Source organism: Rhinolophus sinicus, linkage group LG07 (genome assembly GCF_036562045.2).
Source record: "Rhinolophus sinicus isolate RSC01 linkage group LG07, ASM3656204v1, whole genome shotgun sequence".
Classification (NCBI taxonomy): Eukaryota; Metazoa; Chordata; class Mammalia; order Chiroptera; family Rhinolophidae; genus Rhinolophus; species Rhinolophus sinicus.
Genome location: NC_133757.1, coordinates 45,263,279 through 45,281,840, shown reverse-complemented (window position 1 = coordinate 45,281,840; position 18,562 = coordinate 45,263,279). Strand labels below are relative to the sequence as shown.

General features: G+C 36.3%; 1 protein-coding gene across 5 annotated transcripts in view; it reads left to right on the top strand.

Moving 5' to 3' along the window:
* The window catches only part of CTNNA3 (catenin alpha 3), a 1,442,547-nt gene that overhangs the window by 727,978 nt on the left and 696,007 nt on the right, over positions 1 to 18,562 (top strand). The window lies entirely within an intron of this gene.

Genomic DNA, 18,562 nt, shown 5'->3' with positions numbered 1-18,562 from the left:
CAGGAAAGTTTCTCTATGTGAAAAGCTAGCTTCGTCAGTGCTGTGACTTACTCATCAAAAATTCATCTGTCTCGTTGCACCTTATTTTAGTAAGTTTCATGGGAGCCTTTCATCAAAAAGGAAAAAGTGGGTGGACATTTAATTATAATATTTCCTTCCAACCTACAGAGCTGATTGTTCCCACTCACAAAATGGTGAGCCAGATTTAGCAGAACCCTGGTGCCAGAAGAGAAGGCTTCAGAGGGGACTCACTGGTTGCAAGAAATGCTCATTGCTATAGGTCTACTGATATCTTTGCTTGTTGACAGAATGCTGTTTTAGTGTCACACATTGCTTTAATTGTCATCTGTTCTCCAGTAAGAATACTCGGATGTTTGGTTATAAATAAATAAAGCTTTTAGAGTTCCCTCCCATTTCTCCTCCTTCCTCCCTCAAAAGAAAAACAAAATAAGTAAGAACAAACCCATACTTACGGTTGTACACAAACCAACAACTCTTCTCAGTGAGCACCTTCGCAGCTCTTCTCTTTCGGTGGGAAGAGATGTTACCGCTAAGTCGGAAATGCCCTTGCTTCTGTAGAATAGAGCACACAGGTGTGACTGCCCACTCCCTGGATTAGAAACTGCTCAGCATATTAATACTCTTTCTGCTAAAACACATGATGAGCAGGATCCTTAAAAACCTGAATGTAATAGTGAGTGATCTTTCCATGTTTTAGATATTTCTTTATACATTTTCCATTCCCAGAATACAGGAAAAGGGTAGTGCTACAATTATAGAAAAGTCAGAGACTTTCCACAATCAAAAATGGATTTTTAGAAAAATAGAATATTAGTGTTTCGAAATTAAGAGGAGAGAGAGAACTATATGGGATTAGAGTATTATGGAAATTTAGCATGAAGTAGCAGTATTTACATCAAACCTTGAAGACTAGGCAGGAGTTGGATTTGAAAAACGGGAACTCTAAGTGGAGGTTAACAGCATGAATGAAAGCACAATGCTCATTCCTGTGTTCCAGGAATATAGTAGAAATGAAATCTAGATTGCTAAATTGGCTGAAGCATGTAGTGGAATAGAGGCAGTTGATAACAGCCTTGGCTATCTGATGCCAGGGTGAAGAGGTTAGATTTCATCTTATAGAACTGGATCCAGTAATGGATTTGGAGAGTTGCATTTGCTTCTCATCAGGAAAGGGTCCAAAGGGAAGTCATATTTTAGGAGAGTTTGTGTGTGGACTATTTTGCAATCTCTATATAAAAATTTCTAAACCCCAACAATTAATTTGGATCTTATGAGCATAGGCTGGCATTTAAAAATTACTGCATTTAAAACCTAACTTATTATCATACATTAAAGAGAAAGAAGAAAACTAGTTTGAATAATGAAATTGGAACAGAAAAGCAAGTACCTCATCGATCACCAGATTGATGCTATCTGGTAGAAATAGAAGGCCACATACAAACCATGTACATAATTTAAAGTTTCCTAGTGGTCATGCTAAAAAAAATTAAAAAATAAAATAAAATAAAACTAAACAGGTGAAACTAATCTTAGCAATGTTTTATTTAATCCAATATATCCAAAATATCATTTCAACATGTAACTGATATAAACTATTAATGAGATATATATTTTTGTGTACTATGTCTTAGAAATCTGGAGTGTATTTTATACTTACAGCTTATTTTAATCTAGACTACTCATGTTTTACGTGTACAGCAGCCATATGTGGACAGTGCAGTTCTAGATAGATGATTAGCACATTGAGGACAAGAGTGTGTTCATTCATTCATCCACCCATTCAGTCATTCATTTATTCATTCATTCAACAAATATGTCTTCAGTGCTTAATGTGTGCCATATGCTGTGTTGAACCCTGAGAATACTGTCTAGGGCCTTTGTTTTTGTTCCCCTGGACTGATATATAGTAAATGCAGCATTCAATAAATCATTATTGAATAAAGTATATAAAGAAATGATATAGAATGTCTATTATGCCTATAAAAATCATAAAAAATGGTAAACAGCATGACTTATTGAGTAAAAAGTGTGAAATATGGAGACAGACTTGGGTTTGAAACCTGGCTTGACGTTCTTGGGAAAGTCATTTCATATATCTTGCCTCTGTCTTCTAAGGGACCTACTCCATTGCAAAGTGAAGATAATAGTAAGAGCAGATGGGATGACACATTAACATACCAAATGCCACTTGATGTGGATGGACATTGTTGTTCAGTGAATATTAGTCTTTTTCTTTTTCCTCTATTTAACATGTTTTCCTTCCTTCCTTCCTTCCTTCTTTTTTAACAAAATCTTATCTAGAAAGAGATCACTTGAATCTCCAATACCCCGATGAGCAACGGCATTTTCCTTTTGAAAAACAAATTTTAAAAAGTAACTTCAAATATACTGTAGTTGTTGTACCTTTGTATTCAACTTCCAAATATAGATAAAAGTGTTTTTAGGAACACTAACTGGCCAAAAGATGGCATGTGCAAAAGTTCCTGTAGAAATTATATACCCAAAGTTTTGACAGAAAGTTAATTGGCGTGTGAAACTTCTCTGAAACTAGAAACTTCCCAATATTACTCTCCATAATGGTATTTGGCCAAGAGTTAAAAAGCAAACTCACCAGCTGATAATTACTAACGAGTAATCCCAGGTCAAGAAACCAAACTTTGTTTTAATCACCAGTCTAATCACGTAACTGGGACAGATTTATTCCTTTTAATCAATTCACTATGCCACTCAATTTAAAAAAAATCTGTAGTGAGTTCCTACAATACGCTGTACAGAGCTTCTCTGTACAAAGCCCTACTGTTCAAAACCTGGTTTCATTTTTTTCTTTTGTGTTTCAAAACAGATGAATTTCGCTTTTCTGCTTAAACAACTTCAGCAAATCACCAAACCTCTCTAGAATGCAATTTAGTGATCTTTAAATGGAAAATGTGGGATTAAATATTCTTCTCCATTCCTGGCATTCAAAATTCTAGAAACCAGAGAAGAGTTCTTCTATTTATTTTATATATGTAGATTACATGGTAGTAGATGGAGGAAGCTGGTTAACCAGAAGTATTGAAGGAGTGGTTATTTTATGGCTTTTATGGGACAAAAATAACCTTTTTTAGATTAACATTCTTTTCATTAAAAAAGAGAAAAATAAGAGAAGTAAATAAAGTCAAATATATAAACCATTTAGTAATATGTAGCAGCATCATGCAAAGCACTCTATACTCATTACCTCATATGTCAATGCTCACAATGATTGAAATTAATACTTTTATGAACATTTTGCTGTTAAAGAAATGCTGGCTGAAAGAAATTAAGCAGTTCTCCTAAGGTCACCCCGCTAATAAATGACAGAGTCGGGAATCAACTCAGTTCTATAAATGATAGATTAAGGGAATAAAGGTAGCCCATAAATCTAAAAATAGAGACTAAGCCCAAGTTTTATATATTTAATTCCTTGATGATGAGAGGAAAAACCTTTCTGAATGCTTTTAGACAAGAGACCTGCTATTAAGTGGATCAAGCTGCAAAAATCCAAGAGTTGCTTTTATTTTATTCTAAGAATCTCTAGTCATATTCTGCCTTCTCTATCTAGAGAAGCAGGAAGCCAGACACACACATTTATGCCCATGAAATCGTCTGCATGCATTCTTTATCACTCTTAGATAACTGCTTTGCTTACTGATTAGTCCAGAATATAAGACCTAAGTGAGATCAGGTATCATCTTCTGCTGAGAAAGTACAAGTAATCCATTTGTAGTTTTATTGTTTGGATCGTGTAATATATTGTGCCTTTTTTTAAAAGAAAATGTATTTATTAATATTATTGGGGTGACATTGGTCAGGAAAATTATATAGGTTTCAAGTGTATATTTCTATAATACATCATCTATATATTGCATTGTGTATTCACCACTCAGAGTCAGTTCTACTTCCCTCACCATATATTTGAGCCCCTTTTCCCTTTTCTACCTCCCCCTCTCCCCACTTACCCTCTGGTAACCTCTAAACTGTTATCTGTGTCTATGAGTTTTTCTTTTGGTTTGTCTTGTTCCTTTGTTGCTTTCAGTTTTATATCCCACATATGAGTGAAGTCATATGGTTCTTGATTTTTTCTGTCTAACTTCTTTCACTTAGCATAATAATCTCAAGATCCATCCATGTTGTTGCAAATGACAGTATTTTGCCTTTTTAAATCAGTGTGATGTATACTACATATTTAGCTTCCTCAGTTAGTCCACTAAAGCCTATTGAGTCCCTAGTAGAAGTTAAAAAATTGTAGAACATTTTATTAGTATTGTTCCTAACCTAAAATTTATTTAGAGGTGCCCCTCACCATCATTCAGCTGCTTCTCAGCCTTGTGTGCAGCGCATCCCTGAGGTAGGGGCAGAAAATTCAAGTGTTTACAGGAGGAGACAAATAGGTAATGAGTGAAAGGGCGCATAGGGAGGACCTGTGATGCAATGGAGAGCACAGCCCACTCCAAAGCGCCCACCTCAACTCATCTTTGGTCAATTATATTGCTGTGCATGAATACAGGCCCTGTGTTATAGACATTACAATTTCTTCACAGAATCCAAAAATACAGATCTTTATGTAAAAACCTGTTGATTTCTAATTGTAGACAGCTAAATCAATTTAAAACAAAATAAAAGCAAAAACACAGTGCCATCATTTATGCCAATGCGTAACACTAACGCCCACTAGTTGTACAATCTCTGCTCTAAAGTCAAGTTTTGAAAGAGAAGCGTCAGCAATATGGATTTTGTAAGTGATGTAGATAAGATCTGTAGGATGTCCTGTTAGTGAGAATCAGATATTGCACCTAGATGGTAAAATACAGGAAGGAAACTTGGTTTGGGGAAGTGGGTTCCTTCCAGTTTTCTTTCTTGTAGTGGTCAGTCTTGAAATGGGAAGTGGATTGAAAGGGTTAAGGGCACAGAGCAGATCAGCTTTTCACTCTTACTTTCTCTGCTATTTGCAAGCAATGCTAGGGTAGGCATGGGGAGAAAGTAAGGGAGATCTTGTCAGAGGATCATTGTTCATGAGTATGTTAGACCTGAGGAAAGCTATAACTGTATATCCAAAAAATCCCTTTCGTAACAAAACAGTTAGGCTGGGCTCTTTCTGGAAGTTGGTAGTGGGTTCTGATGCTGTTTAAGAAATGCTCCTGTTACTGAAAAACAAAGTCAAATTTACTCTGCATTCCATTGATCACTTTGCCTAAAGTATAAGCACCATGCAAACAGAGTTGGGTTTTCTAAGTCACTCTTTGGCATTTTTTGTGTGAAATTATGCATGGGGTTCCAAACAAAAAGCAGAACATCCTCACAGGTTTTGACTTCTGTGCTTTGAATCAGCCTGGTAAATAACTACTACAAATTATCTTTCTCTTCCCCCATCTTTTTTTTTTTTTCTTTTCACTTGAACTCTGCCTCTTTCACTCCAACCATTGGTATTGTCAAATTATTACTCACTGTGTCAAAAGAAAATATCTAAGTTTGCTTGATTTTTTATTTGTTAGCAACATGATGTCTAAAGAGTTTGAATTATGTTTGCAAAAAGCCATCTATTACTTTAATATATGTATACTTAAAATAGGAGCTGTGCTGGGTGCTGGGGATTCAATCACAGACAGAGAAGACAGACTCTGCCATTTTGGAACTTACCATCTAGGATCAGTGGTTGCCAGGGGTTGGGGAAAAGGATGAATAGATAGAGCACAGAGGATTTTTAGGGCAGTTACAGTATTCTGTATGATACTATAATGACTGATACAAGTCATTATACATTTGTTCAAACCCATAGAGTGTAAAGCACCAAGAGTGAGCCATAATGCAAATTCTGGTTTACATTATGATTTGTGTGATATGATGTGTCAATGTAGGTTTATCAGGTGTAACAAATGTACCACTCTGTTACAGGATACTGATAGGAGAGGTTATGCATGTGTGGGGGTAGAGAGTATATGTGGAATCTTTGTACTTTGCACTTAATTTTGCTGTGAACTTAAAAGTGTTCTAAAAATAACTTCATTAATTATTTTATTAACTTTTAAAGTTCCAGATAAAAATGAACATATTGTGGTGTAAAAAAAACAAAACACGAAAAACAAAAAAAACCTAAGATAATAAGTTTTATTTTTCAATGTCTTTTGTTAGTGGACATATTCTCTTATCTCTGATCAATAGTTGATTAATATTATTTTAATATTTTTATATAAACACTATAGCCAGAATCTCCAGGATATTAATTAGATAGGTGCTGTAGACATCTGTCAACTAGCAGCATGTCAGATATAAAACATACCTAGGAAAGCAGCCACAAGGGGACATTTTACACTCGAAACAGCAGATTTATCTGATTTAAAAAATTCAACAGTTTTTAGCAACATTGCTAGGACCAGAAGAGAAATACTAAAGCAGTAGTCTTTTTTCAAAAGATAACCTTGAAATCAGAGAAAATGGCTGTGGAATTGCTTTATAAGCTTGGAGACTCACACACGGGGCAATCTTGTTTTGAGAACTTTGAAGGCTTTTAATCTCCAGATGCGTACATTTTATGTTATCATCCTTTTCCAATTTCCACAGACCCTTTGCATTAGATTTTCCTGCTTAGATTTGGCATGAGGTGTAGTGCTGATGCCTTTGACGCCAGAGATGAGTCGATGAGCTCTGTGGGAAGAACTGACAGCAGGAAGCTCAGTCAGCAGCTTTCTTTAAGAAATGAACCGTCACCATCAATTCTTCTGTTTAGATGTCTGGACTGTTGCCAGTATACGAATCCCATTTGACCTATAAGTTCATGACAGTGGGGGGCGGAAATCCCCTCATTCGGTACTTAATTTTATTATTTTTATGGTTGTTATAAGACTTTTTAATAAGCAAGAGGAAGAGGAATGAAGAAAAGCGTAGGGATCACCCAATATCCATCTGTTTCTATGCTTGTTTCTAAGATACCTTCCTCCCTAAGAATTGTAGCCGAACAACCCACACTAGAGTAGTTATTTATGACAGGTGTAGGAGTCTCCTTTTTTGGAGTCCTGTTTTCTAAATCTTCCAGCATATGAAAACCACATTTCCATGACAATCCACAGTGTCACTTCTGGAATTTGTGGTCAGTCTCAGACATTTCTACAGGGACCTAATAAAGATTAGACCTGAGTTGTGACTGGCAGACAGCTGAGTGATAGTGCATAGATCAGTTTTCCATAATTCAATCTGTGGTCAGAAGATTCACAGCTCTAAAGCTACCTGCTGAATTCAAAAAGGACTGTAGTGCTGCTGTGAGCGTGTGACCTGCAGGCAGTTTTACAAGAGCCAGAGAGATCTCAAAGCTTCTGTGGTGTGATCATTACCGATGCAGATTTAGCAACTTCCTGTTCGCATGGCCATGCTTAACTGCGGAGTCCTGAAGAATTTCCCGCGTATTTATTATTTGCCTAAGAGTAGGGATGGGGGTTTTTTTCCACCTGGTGCACATACTGAATACCTTCTCTTTCCAAGATAAGGACTACTCAGGAAAAAGTAAAAACATTAAGGCTGGAAATAATACACTTTCTAAACTTGTAAGCAATAGCCAAGACATATAAAATAAGAACATTTATTTTTATTTATTTATTTTATTTAATTAATTTATTTTATTAGTTTCAGGTGTACAAAACAATGTAATAGATATCATTTATATCCCTCACACAGTGATAACCCCCCTCACCCCATCTACTACCCCTCTGACGTCGCACACAGCCATTACATTTCCACTGTCTCTATTCCTAATGTTGAACTCCACTTCTTGTAACTATATATATATATATATATATATATATATATATATATATATATTCTCTCTATATATAGAATATATATATATATATATATTCTCTCTCTATATATATATATATATATATATATATATATATATATATATATATACACATTCATTATTGTTCAGCTTCAGGTGTACAGTTTTTAATTAGGTCCTGTTCCTGGCTCTGTCACTGAACTATGGACATTATGCTTTTGGGTAAGTTATCATCCGCCAACATTTTATTTCTGTTGTGCCTTCTAGCTTCATCATCTTGATGAATAACTTATTTTTCCTTTTGGCTAATTCTTTGAGATTACTGACCAAAAATTTACAAATATGCAATAAATAACCCCTTTTACCAATCACAACTCTGTGATACTGTCTCTCCAGCCCTGACACACACATGCAGAGACACACCACAGTGCATCCACTTTCAGTGATGTATAAGAGAAAGGTATTTAAAGTTGTGGGAGCAAACTTTTAAAGATGAGCCCTATGGGGATGAAAATAATTGTGCAAAATTTGACACTCATGGAGAGTTAAGGGAACTCTCACTTTACATCCTCCCTACCTCTGTTTTTGTGGACAGATACAGAAGTTGTTTCCTAATATCCCCTAGGGCAATGAGTGAAATTCTTTGTGATTCCATGTCTTCAAATGCAGAATAGAAATAATACTACCTTACAGAGTATTGTGAAGATAAAATCATATGGTTAACATACCAGGGCTTAGATAAGAAAAAAAAATACTATGCAGATAATGCTTATGTTAATAGCTCTCCTGTGTAAGCGCTTATGTGTGCCAGACAATGTTACATACATTATCTCATTTCGATATTATTTTCCACCTTTTATAGAAAAGGAAGGTTAAGAATGGTGAATCAGTTTACCAATATCACACAGTTAGAAGATGGCACAGCTGACTTGTGTGCACAGGTCTGAATGAATTCAAGCCCATAATCTTTCTTTCTATTATACCTTTTATAGACTATTCTTCTTTGTCTTGAAAAAATGATTTTGGCCTTGGAATCTATTTGTCTAATATTACCTAGTAATGTATATTAGCATTTACTCTGACAAAATCAACTTTATTACGTCTGATTGGACAGGAGGAGACAGCCAAATAGAAGAGCCTAAGAGAACTTCTAGTCTGCATTCTTTATTTTTCAAATAGGAAAATTAAGGACCATGCCTAAGGCATACTGTTACTTGGTACAAGGATGATTTCCAGAACCCCCTATTGTAAATCACACTCATATGCTCATAAGCTCATGTCTTTTCTTGGAATAATGTTGTATGTCTTCTCTTTAGCTAAGTCATCAGCCTCTGAACTTCTGGCTCTGTGCATTATCAGACCCTCCACGTATGGAGCATATAGTGGTTATTCTATAATTGTTAATTGAATGAGTGAATAACTGTGAATGCAAATGGAGCAGGCCTGTAGAAGCAGGCCTGGCTTTTAAAGGATGGTGTGCTGACAGTGTAGTCCTTTAAATATTCTGTGCATCTTGACAATGTGTTTCTAAATAGTAGAGTTCATGCCAATAAATGAACTTGTTCTCTGGTGTGATTTTTACCAAGTTTGCTGGTCATCCTTGAGCAATTGCAGAATAACCAAATACAAGGAAAATCTGGACTTTTTACATTAAGTTGAAAATATTTAGAATCTATGTTGATATTTATGTAGATGTCAAACTTGAAAAGGCATGGAAATTGAAGATGACAAAAAAGCATGATTCACTGTAAAGAGAGCACAGACCTTGTTGTGACTGATCACTAGGTACACGGAGACGACAACATGGGGAATGGATGCAATGGAGTGCTGAGGGAAGAGCTGGCTGTGAACAGATGACCGAGTTGTTGCCGATCCATAGAAAATAACGAAGCCCGGTTCTTAAATTGTTACTCTTGGCTTTTAAGGAGCTTCTGTGTTAGTGGTTAAAATAATTTAACACTTAGAATTGAAGTAAGATATTTCAGAGGTCATTAAACAATCACTTGGGGGTGATGACTCCTGAAAACCTTTATTGCAATGCATTTCTCAATATAAAAAAAACCTCTTAGAACTCCTAATGATATAGTAATTACACCTCAGATTCAGGAATAAACTCAAATGAAAAGTTTCATTTATTGAAACACAAAGTGGGTTTAATTACACTGATTATTTTTCTCTGTCATTTGGTAAGCATTTTATTTTGAGTTGATGTGTTAAGGTAATAATCTATTTTATGAAATAGTATTTGAGATTTTCAACTAAACAAACTAGCCGATTATACGCTAACATAAAGCCAAATTTTTAAAATATAAATGCAAAGCAAACAACTTTTCTCTACTAACTTCTGAGTAGCCAGTGACCATTAGATTATAACTAGATAAAGGTAATGCAGAACGATAAGTACAAAGAGGGCAGCACTAAGTCACAAGACAAATATTCTTTCCTCACTGACGAGATGATTAAGCTTGATAACATGTAATCATCCCATTAGATAAATATGTGGCAATAGATTATCTATAAGGTGCTTCTAGCGCTAAAAATCTGTTGCTTAATTCTGTGATCCAAGGAACAATATCATACGCAAATAACATGATCCTATGTCCTCCATAATAAATGATTTCTTAATTATTCAAAGGAATGGTATTTTTGACCAATTCAAAGCAATGGTATCTGTACTAAGGAGAAATAAACAAACAAAGAAACCTCTCATAACAAAATTGCCTAATAAGTCCTTGGTGCATGCAGGTTATCTGTAAAAACTTAGTAAGTGATTGTTGTTGTTTTTCAGTATGTAATCAGATCCTTTAGAAGAGATAGATCTTAGAGAATGATTTTGTTCCATGACAGCAGTCACTTTTCTAGAGGTTGCAGCTCTCCCACCTACGTTTTCCTCTCTTCCCCATCCCTCCTCTTGCTTTTCCTCCTGTCTCCCCTTCCTTCTCTCTGAGTTCTCATTTTCACTTTCTCCAAATACATTCTTCCTGCACAATTTTCTCTTTTATCAGGAACTAGAAGCATTTCATGCCAGACATTTTAAAATCTGATTGAGTGTATTACAGTTTTCCTTACAGCAGAAATATGAAAGTCATCTTTTTGAGAATACAATTTAGTGTCACTTCAAAGTGGCTCTAGAGTATCTATCTCAGATTAACCACAAGATGTCTCATTTTTTCAGAAAGTATTTACAAAATCTCTTAATGGTAATTAATTTACATATAAGAAATCTTTTACCTGCAAGTAATAAGTCATATCCTGAAGACTTTATTAGTTTTATTTGTTGAGGTCTATCCTGTTTAGAGATTAGCAATTGCTCTTATTTAAATAGATGCAATGATGAGTATTCACATTTTATATGTCTGAAGAAATCTCATGACCTATGTTTATTCCTGTAAAGACACATATCTTTTTTTCTTTTCTCTGTTTTATTTTATTTTTTTTTACCAATATAACCAGCCAGTGGGGAAGTGTTTTTGGTCAGTCAGGCCTTTTGATGCTCCTCTGATCATACTGTATAAGTAAATGCAACTTTGGCCTGTGTGCTGGACCATTCTGGATCTTATGTTCCATAATTTAATTTTATAACCCTTTATTCTACATCAGTGGATATGAGTGGTTTTGATCATTCATGTTGTTATTCTAAATTCATGAGTAAATGGTAGAAAACTAGGGACAAAAGAAATGGTATAAAATGTAAGCCTAGCCTACTAATTAGCAGTGTAATAAAATGGGCAAGAATAAGATACGCGTATATTAAAATATTTTATATCTGGAGATACTGACTCATGAGCTAGTGAAAATGACAAAGAAAAAAATAATTAAGAGCACTAGAACATGCCCTTTGTCTTGCTAATTAGCTGTCTTTCTTTATGTATAAAAGAATCATGGTAAGTATGAAATATAACCTAACGGAGGCCACACAAACACTTATCCAACATGTTATAGAGCAGGAATTCATGCACTGTGTAGTGAGTTGTATTAGATATCCTAAAAGTCTGTTTCAGCTCTGAAAATCTGAATTTGTGTATTCCCAGTCATCAGTTTAAATGACCGTTGTGAATGGACATTACCCTTCTTGATCCGGCACTATATAAGCCACTCCAGGAGGCCTTCCTCACTCTTCCCAGTATCAGACCTTTTTCTCCTGTGGTATTCACAAAGAGCTCTGATAATGTCTTCAGGCTTTATACTTTGACTTACCTGTCCTTTACACAATGAGAGATTTGGATTTTCCTGGTTTTGGGAATTTGTTTATGGAGGTCCTTTCCTTCTACGTGGTTATTCCCCATCAGGACGTGTATAAAACCCACTTTACTTTCCAGTTCAAGGGCCAGAAGCCTTCCATATCTACATTAGAAGGCATTGCTTTCACTTCTTAACTCTGCGAAGACATCCTTTTAATTTTTTTCACTATAATTTACTTTGTATTGTAGCAGTGGTCTCCAAACTTTAATGTTCATAAGAATCACCCAGAGGGCTTTTTAAAACAGTTTCTTCGGGTGGCTTGTTTAAACAAAGCTTCTGCTTCACTAGGTAGAGTTGGGTCCATGAATTGATGTTTCTAACAAGTCCACGCTGATGCTTGTGATGCTCATGGACCACACTCTGAGAACAACAGTACAATCTAAGGGGAGAATTTTGCTTCTCAAAGTTCAGGGCAGGGTTGTTTTTCATCTCTCTATTCTCCAAAGTCCCTTGTTCTAGGAAATGTTCTGTGAATAAAGGGCTAAACAGGGTTGGGTAGAATTTAATCATGCTTCTATTCTAGCTCATGAAACCCCATTGTAATAATTTCATAAAGATGAGGGGGGTGGGTGAGAGGCAATTCAATTGCAAAACCAGCTTCTATTTATGTTTATGAGAACAATACATCTGACAAGGAGACAAGGAAATGTCCTTTTAACATGGGGAAAAGATAACTATAGAAAGCAAAAGAGAAATGAACAGAGCACTTTTCCATTTCATTTAAAGGGAACTTCCATGTGCTGGAAAATACAAATTTGTTAATTCCTAAGATAATTGGAAAGACAGGAATACTTCAATGTATAAAATAAAAATAATTTGACAAAATTTAATATTACAGAGCAATCGCATAAAGGTAATCTGGAACTTGTTCTCTTTGGGATTGAAGCATCAAATATACCAAGGCTAAGGAGCACATACCCCTGAACATCACACATGCTGTGTCAATGTGGCATTTCTATGTTAGGTTTTGCATTGTTACTCAAAAACTATTCTCACAACAGCCTTAATTTTAATATTTTAGTTTATTAAAATACATGGCACTCTTCTTATCGATTGAGTAAAGTCTCATTGTGCCTAGCCTCTCAGACACACACACACACATATCCCCCAACCCCAGGCTTAATTCTAATAGAATTGTATTAGAGTTTTAAAAAAATTTTGTCCCCCATTAACAAAGTTTTCTGCAGAGAATTCCAGCCCAGAATTAGCTTTGCAAATTAACAGTCCTAACGAAGTAGTTTTGATGGTTCTAATAGAGAATGAAACAGTATTTAGTTTCCAACTGGCCCCTTTATAACTATAACTACATAATGATAATTTAAACAATAAATTTAATAATAACTTAATAATAATGAATTAAGTAAAATAAGTAAGAAATATACAAATTATTTTAACTAAATCACTGCTGTGGTTCCCCGAAAATAAGATCTAGCTGGACAATCAGCTCTAATGCGTCTTTTGGAGTAAAAATTAATATAAGACCCAGTATTATATTGTATTATATTATATTATATTATATTATATTATATTATATTATATTATATTATATTATATTATATTATATTATAGACCCAGTCTTATATTATAGTAAAATAAGACTGGGTCTTATATTAATTTTTGTTCCAAAAGATGCATTAGAGCTGATTGGCTAGGTTTTATTTTCGGGGAAACAGGGTAACTCTGGATACTTAATTCACTTTTCCTTACCTACCCATGGAAATACCTATGAAAATATACAAGCTGATGAAAAGTTGAAAAAAAAAATTTGTCCAGCTTTGATTTGTCATTCCATTGGATGAATACTCTAAACTAGTGATTCTCAAGCAGGGTCCTCAGAGTAGCAGCATCAGCATCACCTGGGAAATGCAATTTATCAGATCCTACCTTACTCAGTCTTATTAAATCAGATGCTCTGGGAGTGTGATAGCAACCTGTTTTGTTTTTCTTTTCTTTTCTTTTTTTTGCAAGCCCTCCAGGTGTTCTGATGCACACTTAAGTTGGAGAACCACTATAAATACAGTGGAGATGGAATGGATTGAGAAATGATCGAATGATTAGTGGATTAGACATCTGAAATAGTATTGTTCAGTAGGAAGATGTCTTTTACTCATCCCCACTCTGGATCCTTTGTTCAGAGGTTTATAATCTGTGTGTATATCCAGAGAATCTGGTCACCCAGGTCTAATGATGACTGAGATGACTGAAATAGTTTCTTATCTTCCTTGACATCCTCCAAATATAATCAGTATCTGTGGGGACAGAGCTACGAGAGCAGTTTCCAGGCTCTTGCCCTCATGTAGAAAGGTGCTCACTCAGGTAGTAAACGGCCATCAAGTGTGATTGGATGGCCATCAGCTGTGGCTAGTTGGCCGTCAGCTGTAACCAGTGAGCCATTGGCCACTAATATAACTGCCGTGGCTATGCTAGCACAAAATAGGGGCTAGCAAGAAAATGGTGGCTGACGTAGCAAGCGCGGATTATAGTTAGCACAGCGAATTTCAGCTTTGGCAGAGAGAAGTGAATGGCAGGTTGTGGATAGTGTGGCTCCTGCTTTCTGTGTCTCCAACCCAGCTGCCAGCGAGACTATAGTCATATGACTCTCCTACCTATAGCTCTGTGGGTGTTCCTTTTTAGCCTCACCATATCCTGTGTTCTTATGTGGGGAGTGGGAGCTGAGACCCCGCATGACACCCTGCATGACAAATGGTGCAGCGAGCAGGGTACAGTGCTGGCCAAAGCTCTCTGATGGGCGGTAGAGCAGTTTGTGTGTATGAACACTCAGTCTCAGAAAGACCAGGAGGAGCAGGACCCCTATGGAGAGGTGGGAAGACGTGGATGGTTCCCCAACCAGATTAGGCTGGAGAAAGCAAAGGTCGTTGTGGCTGTGTGGGCTGAGAAGTGCTTGGTGAGGCCCTCACCCCCAAGTTGGGGAGGACTTGGAGCCCTCGTCCTGCGGAGAGGGCACACATTTGTGGAGCCAATGCACAGCCCTGGTGAATGACTATGGACTATGGGGAATTGCCTTCCATCCCTAACTTAATGGACCACTTGACTGTTTGCTTGGGAACGTACCACCATGTAGTGGAACTGGCAGGATGTTTGCTTTTGTGTCTTGACCAGCCACCATTGAGAATATGCGAGAGACCCAGAGAGAGTGGCAGTGCCCTGAGAAACCCTGGCTGTGTCCAGGAAGTCTGGCTGTGCCCAGAGAGAGTGACAGTGCCCTGAGAGCCCTGGATGAGTCCAGGACGTCTGGCTGAGCCCAGAGAGAGTGGCAGTGCCCTGAAAGGTCCTGGCAGTGCCCGGGGAGACTGGTGGTACCCTAAGAAGCCCAGGAAGTCTGGCTATGCCCAGAAGGACTGGTGGTGCCCTGAGAAACCCTGGCTGTGTCCAGAAAGCCTGGCTGTGTCCAGGATATTGCATTTACCTCCAGGCTCCTCGCACAGAGCCCCTTGTGGAAGACGCTTGTCGGCGTAAATTGTGAGGCAAGATCCTGTAGGGATGGAGTGTGGGGACAGAGCTAGGAGTGCAGTTTCCAGACTCTCATCCTCGTGTGGAAAGGTGCTCACTTGGGTAGTAAATGGCCATCAAGTGTGATTGGATGGTCATCGGCTGTGGCTAGTTGGCCGTCAGCTGTAACCAGGGAGTCATTGGCCACTAATATAACTGCCATGGCTACGCTAGCATGGGGGGGGTAGCAAGAAGATGGTGGCTGAGCTAGCAAGTGCAGATTGCAGTTAGCATGGTGGATTGCAACTAGCAAGTGAGGTTGGTTGGTAGAGAGAAATGAACGGCAGGTTGTAGATAGTGTGGCTCCCGCTTCCTGTGTCTCCAACCCAGCTGCCAGTGAGACTATAGTGGTATGACACCCCTATTTGTGGCTCTGTGGGTGTTCCTTTTTGGCCTCACCTGATCCTGCCTTCTTATGTGAGGAGTGGGAGCTGAGACCCCACATGACACCCTACATGATAGTATCTCTCCTTCTGTACCCATTCTGGAGACTGAAAATTCTAGGACATAACACTATCAGAGGTGAAATGGATTGGGACTTATGTTTAAGTCTTTAATCCATTTTGAGTTGACTTTTGTGTATGGTGTAAGATAGGGTCCAATTTCAATCATTTGCATGTGGGTAGTTAGTTTTGCCATCACAGTTCATTGAAGAGAATATTCTTTCTCCGTTATGTATTCTTGGTGTCTTTGTTGAATTTTGTTTACTGTGTATGCTTAGATTTATTTCTGGGCTCTCTATTCTATTCCATTAATCCATATGTCTGCTTTTATGCAAGTATGATACTGTTTTGATTATTATAGCTTTATACTATAATTTAAAATCAGGAAGTGTGATACCTCTAACTTCATTCTTCTTTCTCAAGATTACTTTGGCTATTCTGGGTCTTTGTTGTTTCATACTAATTTTATAATTGCATTTTCTAGTTTTGAGAAAAATGCCGTTGGAATTTTAATAGAGTTAACATTGAATCTGTAAGTCACTTTGGGTTGTATGGACAGTTTAGCAACAATTGATTCTTCCAATCCATGAACACGGGGTATCTTTTCGTTTATTTGTGTCTTCTTCAATTTCTTTCATTAGTGTTTTATAGTTTTCAGTGTAAAGGTCTTTTATCTCCTTGGTTGAATTTATTCCTTAGTATTTTATGCCTTTTAATACTGTCCTTAATAGAATTGTTTTCTTGATTTCCTTTTTGAATAGATCATTGTTGGTACAAAGAAACACAACTGATTTTTGTATGTTGATTTCATATCCTGCAACTTTACTGAATTCATTTTTTATTTCCAACAGTTTTATTGTCCAGTCTGTAGTTTTCTTTTCTGTTTTTTTTTTGTTTGTTTGTTTTTTTGTTTGTTTTATGTATACAGTGTTTCCCCAAAAATAAGACCCGGTCTTATACTAACATTTGCTCAAAAATATGCGTTAGGGTTTATGTTCAGACGATGTCCTCCTGAACAATCATGCTAGGGCTTATTTTCTGGTTAGTTCTTATTTTCGGGGAAAAAAAATAAGCTCATGCTTTCTTCAAACAGAGACACATTTACTTTTTCTTTCTGATTTGATGCCTTTTTTTTTTCTTTTTGGGGGGTGGTGGAGGGTCTGGTTGCTCTTGCTGGTACTTTTAGTACTATATTGAATAAAAGTGGTAATAATAGGCATCCTTGCCACATACTAGATCTTAGAAGAAAAGTTAACAGTTTTCCCCATTGATTATGATGTTAGCTGTAGGCTTTTCATAAATGCCTTTATTGTGTTGAAGAAATTTTCTTTTATACCTAAGTTTTGATAAGTTGTGTTTTAATTTGCATTTGTGTTAAGATATTTTTTAAATTCTCTTTTAATTTCCTCTTTGACTCAGTGGTTGTTCAAGAATGTATTATTTAGTTTCCATGTATTTTTGAAATTTTTCATTGTTTTTCCTGTTATTGATTTCTAGTTTTATTCTATTGTGGATAGAAAAGATACTTGGTATGTTTTCACTCTTCTTAAATTTGTTAAAACTTGTTTTGTGGCCTAACATGTTCCTTTCTGGAGAATGTTCCATGTATGCCTGAGAAGACTGTACAATCTTCTGCAGTTAAGTGAAAAGTTCTGTGTATGTTTGATAAATCCTAAACCCATAAAACTTCTAGGAGAAAACATAGAGAAAAACTCCTTGATATTGGCCTTGGCAATGATTTTTTTTTGACTATAGTACCAAAATCTCAGGTAACAAAAACAAAAATAAATAATTGTGACTACATCAAACTGAAAAAAGCTTCTGCCCAGCAAAGAAATAGTCAACAAAATGAAGACAACCTAGGGATTGGGAGGAAATATTTTCAAACCATGTATCCAATAGTAGGTTAAAATCCAAAATACATAAAGAACTTATACATCTCAATTGCAAAAAACAAAACCTAATTTAAAAATGGGCAAAGACCTAATTAGGCATTTTTCCAAAAGAGACATGCAAGTGGCCAACAGATGTATGAAAAAATATTCAAAGTATTAATCATCAGGGAAATGCAAGTCAAAATCACAATGAGATATTACCTCCCACCTCTTAGGATGTCTACCATATAAAAGATAAAAGATAACAAGTGTTGGTGAGAATGTGGAGAAAAAGGAGCCCCCTACTCTTGGTAGGAACAAAATTGGCACAGTCATTATGGAAAACAATTGAGGTTCCTGAAAAAACAAAGATAGAACTATTATATGATCCAGCAATCTCATTTCTAAGTATATACCCCAGAGACATGAAACCAGTGCCACAAAGAAATATCTGTTCTCTCATGTTCATTTCAGGATTATTTACAGTAGTCAAGATATGGGAATAAACTAAATATCTATCAACAGATGAGTGGATGAAAACACTGACATATATATGTCAACTTTATATATATATATATACACACACACACATATATACACACATATATACACATATATATGTGTGTATATATATAGGAATATATATGTATATATATACAAATATATATACATATACATACATA